The sequence below is a fragment of the Aquila chrysaetos genome, chromosome 21, assembly GCF_900496995.4.
Source record: "Aquila chrysaetos chrysaetos chromosome 21, bAquChr1.4, whole genome shotgun sequence".
Lineage (NCBI taxonomy): Eukaryota > Metazoa > Chordata > Aves > Accipitriformes > Accipitridae > Aquila > Aquila chrysaetos.
The window spans coordinates 2,043,706-2,055,730 of record NC_044024.1 but is presented as its reverse complement, the minus strand read 5'-3'; positions in this window follow the sequence as shown (position 1 = coordinate 2,055,730).

Below are 12,025 nucleotides of genomic sequence, written 5' to 3'. Positions count from 1 at the left end.
CCAGTGCTGGGAGAGGTAGGCTCCGAGAGAGAGAGCGGGTGCTGCAAGCAGGGAGCTCAGAGGAGGAGCTGAGCCCATGGGTACATGACCTTTCCCTCCCTCTTTTGGCTCAGTGAGTCTTGAATTCTTGGCTGCACAGGTGGAAGAGCTGAGAAAGGAAGGGTGGAAAAGCACCCTTCCTTTTTACAAGGAATAATTGACAAGTGCGGTAGTTAGGGCAGTCTCCCTTGAGGTGTGTGACATGGGTGGGAACCCACCTTGAATGCCAGCACTGAGCCGAGTGGGTCCTGCAGCCACGTGGAAATTACAAAGGACAGCAGTAGCACCACCACAACTGCCAGGCATTTGGTTTCTGTTTGTTTATTTTAAGCACCCCTGCAACTGCATTTTGTGAGGAGCCTGATCCTGTCAGTGTAAGTGTGCCTTGAGCACAGGGACTGGGTGACATGAGTTGGAATAGCTTTTTCCTGGATTCCTGCCAGTGTGAGGCAGGAGTTTGGTGTTGAACAGCTCTGGACGGCAGAGCTCCAGGCGTGTGGCACAATTCTAGGCACCTTCTGTAGCACAAGTGGAAATGCAAAGTGTCTGAAGCACTTGGGCACATCCAGGGCACTGCTGGCTGCCTGTGACTGCAGTTTTGGTACCTCTGTCTTACCAAAACCACTTTTAAGAATCCCAAGTAAGTCCTTTGTTCAACCTCAGCTTGAATGTTCGGGAGTGTGCTTGCTGATGAAAAGCTGATCACCAGGGAAAACAATCAAAAGATTTCCCCCTGTAGGTCACCAAAGAAAGCTTTGAGGAAAAAATGCTTTTTTTGCAGCCCTTTTCTCAGCAAGAGAGTAAACTTGGGCAAAAGGCTGCTAATACTGGAACACTGGCCATGCAGCTGCATGACATGCAGCATTGACCTGGCTGAATTCACTGAGTTTTCACATTCATTCATGAAATTTTCACTTTGGAGTGGCATGCTTGGGAACTGTCTGTCCTCTTGTATAAATTTGTCCGGTACTCCCCACTGCTTGTCCTGATATGTTTGACTGAAGTGTGACTGCCCTGACCAGAATCCAAATCCAACTCTGGCCTGTTGGATAATCCCATGGTGCACAAATCCCCACATCTCCCTGTGCTGCAGTTGCTGCAGAATGCTTTACCCTCAGACCGTTTCGCTCCAGCACTGAGCAGTGTGGCTGTAACAGCACAGTTCGTTGCATGAGCTGTCTGGGTATTTATGCAGCCTTGTGGGCAGCTTCATAGCCCACACTGTTTCGTACAGCTGTGGCCAAACTGTTATTAGTTCCCCAGTCAGCAGGTCTGAAGGCCCCCGAGCTATGAGGTGAAGCATAGACAAATGTTTGTGTATTTGTATAACTTCCCTGGTTAATTATTTGAGCGCCTTGTGGCCTTTAATGTGTTCAGCCTACTAGTAAAGGCAGTGGTATTAGCTCTGTTTCACAGAAAGGTGACCAAGAAATAGCAAGGGCTAAGACAAAAAGCTTCTGACTTCTCATGTTGGTCTCAGTCCCTTTATCCAGAGCCCTTCGCGTCAGTGTTCATTTGCCTTTGCCTTTATAGCTGCCTGTCCTAATGAGACATCTCCATGTGCAGAGGTTCATTCGCACTGCAGCTCTGCTAACGGATGCAACCATGACAAACCAGCTGACCAGCCCGCAGCCCTTCAAAAAGATCCTCGCAGATTTTAGGGCCTTTTAGCCTTCCTAAAGACCAGAATGCATCCAGCAGACCATGGCAGTCTCAAATCACTCCCTTTGGAAACAGCAGCATCAATCCTTTCACTTTTCCATCTAGAGAGTGAGGCAGCCGCTGTGCCATTAGCACATGCGTCTTGCATCGCAGGACTGATAGCTCTCCTTATTTCTGTGCTTGCTAACCCAAATTTCACAGACACTGGCGCTGGCTTTCGGGTTGTGCCATCCTTTCTATTTACTTGCTGGTGTGGCACTTTGTCTAGATCTTTTTTCTAAGCAGTCCTGGAAAAGACTCTAAAAGGGGTAATGTGGGCAAAGGCAGATGGATATAGAATTGCAACGAGCACTCTGGGTACAGTACAGCAGGAGGCTGTTCCTGTTCGGTGCACGTTGCCTGACAGCTGTATTGGTTTTCTTTTATCACATCAGACAAGGCTGCTCCCATCACCTAGGGCCTCTGCCAAAGCCATGGCCGATGGCTTCTGCAGTGGCAATTCATGCTCCTCGCAGCCTCTCTCTACTTCTGCAGGGCCCTCCCATGGAGCCGGGTGGCAGGCAGGGCACACAGGGTCTACAACAGCACGCAGGCGTGATGCAGAGCAGGAGGGATGGGAAGGGAAGACCATCACCAGGCACGTCCTGTCTTTGTGCTCGGAAGAGGCCAGCAGAGACCTGCTGAGGGGAAAAGATTAATCCTGGATTCAGGAGAGCACATTCCCACGCTGCGTTCAGCAGTTACAGTGGTGGCGAAGAGAGGAAAGAGGCCTCTACCACGCAGACAGGGCATTGGTTTACTGGAGAAGGAAGAAGGTTTTTTAGGGGGCTGCTGAAAGGAAGCTGGTGTGAGAGTGACTCAGTGTCTTATTGCAGAAAAGTCTGGAAGGCTGCAGGGCTCCACAGACAACAATCTCATAGCAGTGATGTTAGGCAGCTGCTACATCCAGTTACTAAATCTTTGCTAGCCTCAACACCTCCTAATGGCCCTGAGCAGCCTCACCTGGGGCTCCTCTGCCCCTGCCCACAGCACCATTTAAGCTCAGGGTGCCTCAGTGTAGGTGTGCTTGTCTCTGCCCCTGCCCCTGCCCCGGACCTCAGATATGCAGGTAACTTGTCTCTGGGCTGGACCCCTGGGTGCACGTTGCAGTTTGTTTCCAGCCCGGGCTTTGACTCTGGCTCTTGGAGGGGAGGCTTTGGAGCTGTGTTGCAGCCTGGTCTCCAGCACTGCCTCTGGCTCTGCTTCCCTTTGCTCCTGCCTGGATGGACACTGGACCTGACTGGGACTGCTGGTGGGACGAGCTGCCTGCTCCTGGGTGGGCTGCAGCCGGTGGGTGAGGGCACTGCCTGTGCTGGGATCGCCCTTGGCTCCCAGGTCCCTGTCTTTAGGGAGCAGCTGCCCTCGTGCTCCCTGACTGTTCAGCCTGAGGTTGTACATAACTTCCTGAGAATGCCTGAATAGCTGCTTCCTCGCAAATAAAGGACTTGCAGGCTTCAAGGTCAGTGTTAGAGTGGCTAATTTTAGGTTTTGGAATGGATGCGGAACTTGATAAGGTGTTGGTGCTTCCCATATGTTCCCAGGGAAAAGTAAAGTATCTTAAAATGGGATCTGCAGCAGCCTGAGCTGAGCTCGTAAGGAGCACTGAGCCCAGGGACCGTTTTTTGCTTTTATTCTGAAAGAAAAGGCTGCCTGTGTCGGAGATCTGATAGCTCGTGCCATCGGGAGGGTATAAACAGAGGATGTCTGTTGGGTCCAGCTTCTCCAGAGAGTCTGTAGGGACCTTGCTGGGGCACAAGTGACCACTATGCTGTGAGCTACTCCTGCTGGGCTCCTCCTTTATTTACCAAGAAGAAATGGGTATGGTTAGGGTGTGATTGTTTTAGATACCTATTCTAGGAGAAGTTAAATGTTGCCATTTTAAGTGCCTATTTTTCTGCAGTGACTAAAGGGAAGTCAAGATGACTAATTAGCATCTAAGATTATGCAAGTTGTGTCCCATGCCCAGTATCTGGAGCCATGAAAAGGTTGAGATCAGACATGCCCTACAGAGTTCAGACAGAAGTATGAGAAACTGTAGGGTGTCAGCTTGGGATTTAAGCTCCTACATGTCACTTATGTGAGCTGCCAAAATCCTTTTTGGATCTAGCCTGGCACACCTGGCACAAAGGTCAAAGCAGGAGCTGGGGCCCCTTTTCCTTCAACCCAGTGCCTTTCCAGCTGCTGAAATGCTTTTTCTTCCTTTCAACTGTGAAACCACTGGTAATGGGGCCATGTAGTCCGCCTTCTTCCCTGCCAGGCTCTGTGACCCATTTCTTGCTCTCTGGCAGACATGGCTTGGAGTTCATTTCAATTTCAGACAACTGTATTTACAGGGTAAATGATTTTATAACTGTGACTTATTAGCTTCTGGGGCTTACTTGCTATTTTAAGTTTATTTTTCAGCTTCAAGATCTGGCTAAATGGACTTTGCCTTGCTGAAAATGTGCCTTCAGAGCAGGAAGGAACTTGACTTTGTGAAGATTTATGTCCCTTTTAACCTAATTATGTGACTGTTTGTAACAATAAGCTTCAGTTCCACTTTAGATAGTAAAATTTCTGTAAGCAGTTATTTGCCCCAGGCTGTAAGGTATCTACTACTGAAACACAATGAAATGAAGGAATTTGTACATATAAAACATTGAAAATGTGGTGTTATTAAAGGCTGGACCCTGTCTTCAGTTGTTTGTGCAGAAGTCTAGGGATGTGGAATTGGAAATACAATGTATGCGGAGCAATACAAGAAAATGTTGACTTCTAAAAAACACTTAAGGTAATTTAAAATGGGCTTTAAATATTTTCTGGCTGAAATGAAAACAAGAGTGAAAAAAATTCTGTAGGTGTTGGGAAAGCAGAAGATTATTTCCCTGTTACTGAGAAAACTTGAAATGAGGAAAAGATATTTCTTTGAAACAAAGAACCTTACGAAGTTTTGATAAAAAGCACTTCAACCACTTCTGGTCTGACAGACATTTCCATCAAACCAAACTTTATTTTGGCAGTAAATAACGTGCCCGAAGGCTTTAAGCAAAGATTCACCTCAGCAAGCACTTCATCTTCCTGTTGCTTTATTCCCCCCTTGTTTCTTACTCTGTGCAGCTGCTGATTTTTTTTTTTACTTAAAAAAAATACAGCTAGATGGACACCAATAACAAGATCTCGCCTGCTGCTGGCGCAGCGCATCCCCCCCGTCCCTGAGGATGCCTCGCAGGAAATGGTGGCCAAGGAAGGCCCATGGCGCCATTAGCTGTGGAGACAGAGGAAATGGCGGCAGAGGGGCTGCCTCCAGCGGCGAGAGGTGAATCGCCGTCGCTCTCTGCGCGCACCCAGGAGCAGGATGCCATCCCGGGAGGGTTTGCTCTCGGGCATCTCTTGACCCCGGGAGCTGTGACAGCGCCGGGGCCTTGAGGCCATGCAGGATGTGTGAGGGAACCCGTGGGTTGTTGCCTCACAGAGTGGGCGCTGAGGCAAGCGCTTGGTCTTCATCAGATATCCTCCTCGGGGTGTTTACGCTGTTGTTGGTTTTTTGGGTTTGTGTTTTTTGTTTTTTTTTTCTGGTGTGTGTTTTTTCTCCTGTGTAGGATGGACCAAAAGAAGCGATAACAGAGAAGCACAGAGCCGTGCCGCTCGCCCTCCCCGAGGTGCCGGGAGTGGGCAAGCAGGCACCATGTCCCCTCCGGCCGCAGCCAGCCATGCTTCCCTGCAGGTGCTATAAGCACCAGCGCGGAGCGTTTCGGCTTCACGCTGCCATAAGCTGGCAGCAGCCCTGCTCCCGTGAGGGGAGCTCTGTTGGGGCAGAGCCAGCGCCGTCATCTTGGCAGAGCCCTGCGGCGGAGAGGAAGCAGCTGGGTGTCTGTGGTGAGGGCTGCTGGTGGTCCTGTCCCTTCTGGCACCCCTCGTCGCGTCTCAGCGCTGGTTTCTGAGGGAAGGTGCCTGTTTCCGTTAACTGAACCCAGAAACGCTTCTGATTTTTATCTGTCCGCACAAGCCTAACAGCGCTGGGCATCGCTTCTGCCCTCTGTTCTCCCTCTGTGCAACTCTCCTGACAGTAAAGATGTCCTGACTTTCTGCTTTCCTCCTCTCACCTGGCTTTTTCCCCTATCCTCCCTCCATCAGCCCTTGTAAAATCCCCTCTCTCTTCTCATTTCTTTCTCACCAGTACTTTTGTCTCCTTCTCCTCCTCAGTTCTGGAGACTTTTTTCTTATGCAGGCAGATCACCTTCTTTATCTTTACATCTCCCATGCTTGTTTCCACTACTATTTCTGCCAACCTGGCTGTCATTTAATTAATTTCCTGCTTCATTTTCATTACTTCTCCCCTAGCTTTTCCTTTTCTGTCTCTGAAATCTTTACTCTGTCTCTAGAAAAGTCTTCATCCCTCACAGCCTCCTCGGATGTCGGTCCTCCAGGCACTGCTCCTGCCTTTGACAATGTCCATTTTCACCTCCCTTGCTTCTGCCTCCCACCCCACTTTCACACACCTCTGTGCACCCCGCACCCTTTCTCCTCTTCTCCACCTCCTCCTTGTCGATGGGGATCTTCACTTGGCCAACTTCTCCAATATCAGCTCATGTTTCTTTGTCTTCTCTTTGCAGTCTCCTCCTCTTGCCCTTTGTGACTTCAATGATTCATCTTGCATTTTTGCTCCTTCCTCGTGTTGCGTGGTCCAGCCTGACAACTCCAGGCTCTGCCTTTCATCCCACACCCTTCCTCTGGTTACATGTATAGCTGACAAGAATGCCATTGCTTTTCTCCAATGCACATGTGATTTCTTTCTCAGAAATTGTGGTGGTGTACTTGGCAATTTTGCTTCTCTGTGTTAATCCCAAATCCAGAGTTCTGTCTTTTGTTGAGAACTCCATAGTCTCCTGGTTTTCCTGATAGGTCTCTAGTCCCTTTTTTCAGAATACATCTTCCTCCCTGACTTTTTTTAGGTTTCCTATCAGACTCTGTCCTTCATTCTCTTCTATTCTCCCTCTACACCTCATCTCTGGATAATCTCACAAATAGAAAATCTTTGCCTATGCTGTGCAATGTGCAAAGTGATCCCCTCGGGTGCTTCTGGCCCACCTCCCTTTGTCTGAGTTACAACCTCAGGACAGCCAGATGCCTGCTCCAGTTCAGTGTAGTCCTCACTCTACTTTTCTAAGCTTGCCACTTGATCCTTTTTAATCCCAGGAGATAGTATAGAGATTGTATCTATCATCTGATATTGCTATAGCTGTCACATCACTTAAGAAACTTGTTGGAAATTCATGACTCAACACCCTAATGTGTGTGGAAAGCAGCAAACAATGGCCATCTCTTCATTAGGATTTTCATATGCTTCAGCTTTTTTCTGTTGGGTTGTTTAAGGAATGGAGACACCTTCTCAAAAGAATCCTTAACAATTAGTTGATATTAATAAATAATTGACCTCTCTCCAAACATCATTGTCACAAGTCATCTCCCAGACTTCTATCTTGAACATCCAGCTTCGTTACAAAAAAAGATTTTTGGTTGCTGACATTTAGCTCCTGCTTCCCTGGAAAGAGCCATGCCAGCTGATCTTGTCCTTTAAGTTTCCAGTAAACTGCAAAAGCACTTGAACATGTGCATGAGTAGAGCAACAGGATGGAACTGAGCTGGGTCAGTGCTCAGAGGTGCTCAGGACTGTGTCTGTGCTTCATTAGAAAAGGAAAAAGAAAACCTGCCATCTGGCAGAGTGACATTATGGTGGGTCCAAGTAAAGCACCAGTGCTTTCAATTTGGAATTAAATAACTTTCTAAGAGGTGTGAAAGTGGGGAGCAAGAAGAGCTTTGTTCTTGTAAACCTCAAAGGAGAAATTACTTGGCTTAGGTTTACACTTTAGCAGGTGGATTTTTTTTTTTTTTTTTTTTTTTTTTTTTTTTTTTTTTTTTTTTTTAGTTTTAACCACTTCATTTGTGTCTGCTTTGAAGGTCAGCCAGTTTCACATCAGCTTTTCATGGGAAGGTGAGGGTCTTTCAGATTGTCTCTGCTAGCAATATTCCTGATCCACTATGCAATTATGAAGATATCAGTAGTTTGGCCTTCTTGGGTAACAAATACTCTGTTGTCCATCTTGTTGCAATAAGCCTTTTAGAATTGTTTGAAAAATCTGCTATAATGACCAAGTTCCCTCTGAGGGTGACAACACTCTGGATCAGGATTAATAAGGAAAGTCATCAAAACGTTTACTTGGTACCTGTATTGCAAGAGTCTCACGCTGCTAATTCCCAGCATTTGCATACCACTGCCTGCAGAAGGGTGGCTCTGCCATCACAATACTGAGGACCGTTATTGCCAATGGGTGACTCTGAACTGCAGTTCAGAGAGTGATTTGATAATCCATGGCAATTTCTCATGACAAGGATGGAAGGTGGGGGCAGTGGGAGGAAAGCTAGAAAACAGGCACAGCTGGGGTTTGCTCCCCACCTGAGCCTCATCCCCAGGTCTCAACCAGGACGGGGAAGGCAGGAGAGGGCAGGTTTGTGTGACGAGCTGGTTGAATAGTTTGATTTACATTAGCTCTGTTTTGGTGGGGGTTTTTTTTCTCCTACTCTCACCATCCTTTTGCCTGATTATCTTGGTACCTATTTGAGGGGACTGTTTTGTTGCAGTAAGTACACTGAAAAAAAAGTATATGCAGTGTTGTCAGGAAGAAACCTTATTTCTACAGGGGTATTTTAGAGCTTATTTGGGCAACTGAGCTAAGCTGCTTGGAGCAGTAAATCGGAACCGAACAGTAATGCCTAGGAGTAGCTGATGTTATTATATGATGGCTTGCAAAGCAGCAGTGTTCTCACACACACACCCCCCTTCAAGCTGCTTAGGTCGGTTCCTTCTCTTACCTTGTGTTTTTCTTTCTGAACGCGTGATGGCAGTACATGCTTTAAGCACTAGTTACAATATTTAATTTTGAAAATGACTGAATACAAACTTCTAATCCTTTCCTTTACAGTAGCTTGTAAGAGATGAAAGAAGTGTTTATTCCCCCAAGCCTAAATATCTCATCTTTCTTTCCTTTATAAAAATGCACTCCATTCCTTTTTCTTCCCCTTTCAGTTCTGCCCTTATTCCTAATATGCTGAATTTTCTCATGGTGCTGTGTCCTATTCCTTTGAATCACAATGGGGTTTGTGGAAGATGGTGCTTCCCTTGTGTAGATAACACAGGTTTGGGGATTTTACTGATCGGTCGATCTCTAGCTCAGGTCAGTGCAATGGGAAAAGAAATTTCTGGCATTGGAGTAACAAAGGTTTCATCAAAGGAATCTGTCAGCAGTGGAATAAAAAAGGCAGCTCAGAGGAAGATGACCTTCAGAAGCAGTTGTAGGGGGAGAAAGTCTTGCTGTGAATATATGGCATGAGGATTTGGAGTGTCTCAGGCCAGCTTGGATAAGCAGCTTTTAGATATTTTTTTTTAGCTGTTTTTGAAGGGTGCTTATGAATTTCTTGTTTCCTTATCTTTCCTCTATTTACGGGGGTCATGTGGGTGGCAACAATGTTTTTCCTCCAAAGATGCCCTCAATTTTCTCTGTCAGTAGATGAATTTATGGAAGGCAACTCTCACGGTGATGTATTTTACCGATTCCTGTGAGCTTCTAATTACACCTCCCTTTTGTGTCCCACTGCTGCCCTCCGGTGTTGCTGGGGCTCTGTAACGGGACTGGCCCAGATCAGGTTTCTGGTTGTCATTAAGCAGATTTGCATACAGACTTTGTAGCCTTGATTGTTTCATGTTGCTTATCTTTTGCCATTACTACATTTCAGGGTATGATCTAGGACCAGGCTTAAATTAACAGCCTCTAATACAGACACCATTTTGTTAGATGTTTTTTCCCTGAAAGGTAATTTCTTACAACTATATTTGTGTTCTTCACTAAATGCTTCACAGTTTCTGCACCTCTCTGCCCTTGATGCACCATCTGATTTGATCTCTCTTGTTATGTTTGACGTATGTAACAGTTTTGTCTGTGAACCAAGGAGAACTTCACAGAGGAAAAATGCAAGAAATAGTTCTTTTCTCTATTTTTGTAGCAACTGAAACCATCTATGCCTATTCCCTTGTGTGGGACAACTCTTTTGGTCTGGCAGGCCAGGCAATCAAATTAAGTAATTTGGAAGCACCTTGTATTTACTCTTTCAAGCTTTCTGGAACTACTAATGGTGTGGGCAGTCTGTAAGGGCTGCTCTGGTCTGTAAGAGATGCTCTGGAGCAGGCTGCTGGGCTGACCTGAGGTTCAAGTTTAACTGGAGACTGGGTAAAAGCCTGACATGGAGCAGAACAGACCCCTTGCACTGCTTAGCTCAGAGACATCTGAGCAACACAGACCTGCTGAAAATAGGCTTCTTTTAATTTTTTGAAAAGAAAAAGGAGCTGCTGTCTGGAACATAGATGGCTTAAATTGTGAATTAGTCTGTATCTAACCAGTGGAGAACAGGGACAAGAAAATTTTGAGAAACTTGCTATTTCCACAGGCCCTTGCTCTCTTTAATAGCTTCATTAGTCTCTTAGTTAACTTGAGCAAGCCACAAAACTGAGCAGTACTGGACTGCACTCCAAAGGTGTGGCTGCACTGCCCTCAGGAAAGCCAAAGAACACTTGCTTACTGTAAAGAAGATATAAATGCATAAGCCAGATGTGGAGCTAGAAGTGAAGATGACTGAAATAAGAGGCAGAAGGCAGCAAGCATGTGGAATTCAAGGCTTAAAAGTGTGAGAATTTTCTTGCTGAATGCATATATGTACCTAACTGTATGAATAAATAATGCTTTCTAGCAGAAGTGTGGGAAAACAAACTGTTACTGGATTTAAAATATGTCAAAACCCTAGTCTAATTAAGAGCCCATTCATGAAAAGGAAGCTTGTGGATGTCTTCTGTGGATTAGGGAAGCTCAAAGAGATGCAGAGGGAACCCATCTATCGCACAGGGCTTGTGCCTTGGACAGCTACTCATGTGCAAAGGCAGAGAATAAAAAAGAGTATATTCTCACTTTTCTAAGCGCCGGAGAAGAACCGACCATGTGGATGCAATCATTTGTCATTGGAGAATGCTCTCCTTGTACACAGAACCCAAATAATTAGATGTGTAAAATTGAGAAGCATCCTTTACCACCTTCAAGGGTCAGACTTTTACAAAGCCTACCTTAAAAAAGGGACAGGCCAGCAGAGTTCTGAGGGCTATCCTTTGGGGAAAAAAAAGCAGGAATTTGTGCATGGTCTATACTGTCTTTGGGAGAGGCAGCCCAAGTCCTGAAGACCCAAGGATGTTGGAAGCAAGTCTTATCAAAGCAGTTTCAACCCTGAAGAGGTTAATTGAAGAGGCCCTAGTCCTAATGGCAGTAAGTGCAAAACTACAAGTCATTCCCAGACGTTTCCTGTGGAGAGTATTGACACAGCGTTCCTGCAGCAGGATGATCGGGAGAGGAGACAAGTCACTTGTGCGTTCTGGGAATTAAGACAAACAAAGCATCAGTGCTCCCACATAGCTATACAAAGCATCAGTGCTCCCACGTAGCTTTGGCCAACTTCCAGGTCTCATTGGTGGGAAAGAAGTATTAATTGAAACTCGCCAAAAACTTCTTACTGGCATTGCTAAAAGGGGTCTCAGAAACAGTCCTCCTGATTTCTAAGTCTTGATATTAATTTTTCATGTAACTATATAATCTGCAAATTAAATATGACAGTGGACACAGAGAACAGGAGCTTATGTTATTTGCAGTAAAACACAAGACATATCCCTGAAAATCCGTATTTTTCCAAATATAGGATTGGTGCACATCTCATCTGAAGACTGCAGCACACACAGTGGGGAGGGAGTTGTGAAATTGGAATCTGATCTGTCTTCAAACAGTACCAGTGAAATTATGACTTGTCACCTACTGAAGTTTTGCTGAGCAGAAGGCAGCAAGAAAACCTTGGAGACAGGGACCGGCAGGAGCTGGGTGCTAGGGAGCAGCCCTCCCACTATGCAAAAAGCCCTCTGAGTCCTTCAGAGATCTTGGAGAGCTGCAAGGAGGGTGCAGTTTGAGTGGGGGTGTCAAGTCACCCACCCATCTTTGGTTATCGGAGCTCTCCTAACAGGTCCAGGATGGAGATCTGTTTGCAGTTAGGATAGGGCTTGTGCTGCTGCACAGTAAAGGGGTTCCAGCAAGCCTCCAGAAAAAGGCATTCTGCAGAAACTGGTGTCAGGTGCTGAGCAAAGAAGGTGCCTTAGTCCTGGGTCATTTCTGAGCAACTCATATAGTAAATTAATAATAGTTGCCTTCCAGAGTAATCTGTAAGC